A 1,644-nucleotide genomic window follows, 5' to 3' on the forward strand; every position below is an offset into this window, starting at 1 on the left:
TGAGTTCAGTGTGATATCCTCCCGAGATTAATGAACAGGTGAAAATATGCCTGAGATTCACAGAGCTTAGGTTTGCCAGAAAGAACTCAAGCTTAACCTACATCAGTACATCTTTTCACCACTTTCTAAAGTTCAATAGACGTTAAAAAGTAGGCTTAATTAGGAAAACAGATTACTATTGAAATAATTTATTACTACCATTCTCTTCCTTGAAAAATAGAATGAAATATATTCAAAGATGGTTCTTTTTAAAAACAGATATGGTTTGTTAAATAAAGAGATTGATGGTCAGAATCTAAGATTCTCCATTTTTACACCCATTATCTATTGAATTCCACGTTTTTGTGAAGAGCAAAATTCTACGTACTCAGGTCAGGAAAGATGCATCAGGATTGTATCCTTTCTCCATACCTGTTCAATCTGTACCCTGAGCAAATCTTCGGAGAAGCTGGACTATATGAAGAAGAATGTGGAATCAGGATTGGAAGAAAAGTACTCAACAACCTGCATTATACAGAAGACACAACCTTGCTTGAACAAAGAAGACTTGAAGCCCTTACGACAGAAGATCAAAGATTGCAGCCTTCAATATGGATTACATCTCTACATCAAGGAAACAAACAAACAAAACTCCTCACCGTTGGACCAATAGGTAACATCATGATGGATGATGTTTAGAAAAGATTGTCATTGATATGATTTGACCTGGATCCACAATCAACCCTCATGGTACCAGCAGTCATGAAATCAAAAGATGTGTCGCCTTGGGCAAGTGTGCTGTCAAGGACCCCTTGTTAAAAGAGAAAAACATTGCTTTAAAGATTGAGGTGCTCCTGATCTAAGTAACTGTCATTTACTTCCTACACATCTGCTAGTTGGACAATGAATCAGGAAGATCAAAGATGAATCAATGCTTTTGAATTATGGTGTTGGCGAACGGTATTGAATATACTATGGATTACCAAAAGAACAAACAAAAATCTATCTTGAAGAAAGCGCAACCCGAGTGCTCATCAGAGGCAAGGGTGGTGAAAATTCTGCCTTCACAATCCAGCCCTTGGAAACAACATGCTGGTAAAAAGATCCGCAAAAGCGAGGAAGACCCTCAACAAGTTGTTGTTGTTGTTAGGTGATGTCCAGCCAACCACAGCTCACAACGACCTGACCAAGAACAGATGTGAGCCCTGCCTGTCCTGAGCCAGCCTCCCCGGCTCTGGTATGCTCGAGCCCACAGGTGCAGTCACTGTGTCAAACCATCATGTCTTCTTACCCTCTGACTCCCCCCAGGAAAGGAGACTGAACAAGGTCTGACTGCCCTCCTGACCACATGCCCAACATGAGGCAAAGCTTCACCGTCTTCGTGATTTTATTTCTACATGTTTTTATTCTAGAGAAGTCATCAGAATTGTGCGCGGAGAGTTTTGTTTAGGAATTTTTATTGTAAGCTTTCACATAACAGCAAATAATGAAAACAAGTTAAATGCTTCATAATGGAGGCTCAGATAAATAATTCATTTCACATCCTTACACGGAACGTGATCATATTTTGGAAATTATGTTAATATTGTGGGAAAGAGTTATCACAGGTGCTTTTTAAAGCAGCAGGATACCAGTGTCTCTAACTTGATCTCGATTCTGTGACAG

The sequence above is a fragment of the Elephantulus edwardii genome, unplaced genomic scaffold (assembly GCF_000299155.1).
Source record: "Elephantulus edwardii isolate Elephantulus edwardi_28Jun2011 unplaced genomic scaffold, EleEdw1.0 scaffold00265, whole genome shotgun sequence".
NCBI lineage: Eukaryota > Metazoa > Chordata > Mammalia > Macroscelidea > Macroscelididae > Elephantulus > Elephantulus edwardii.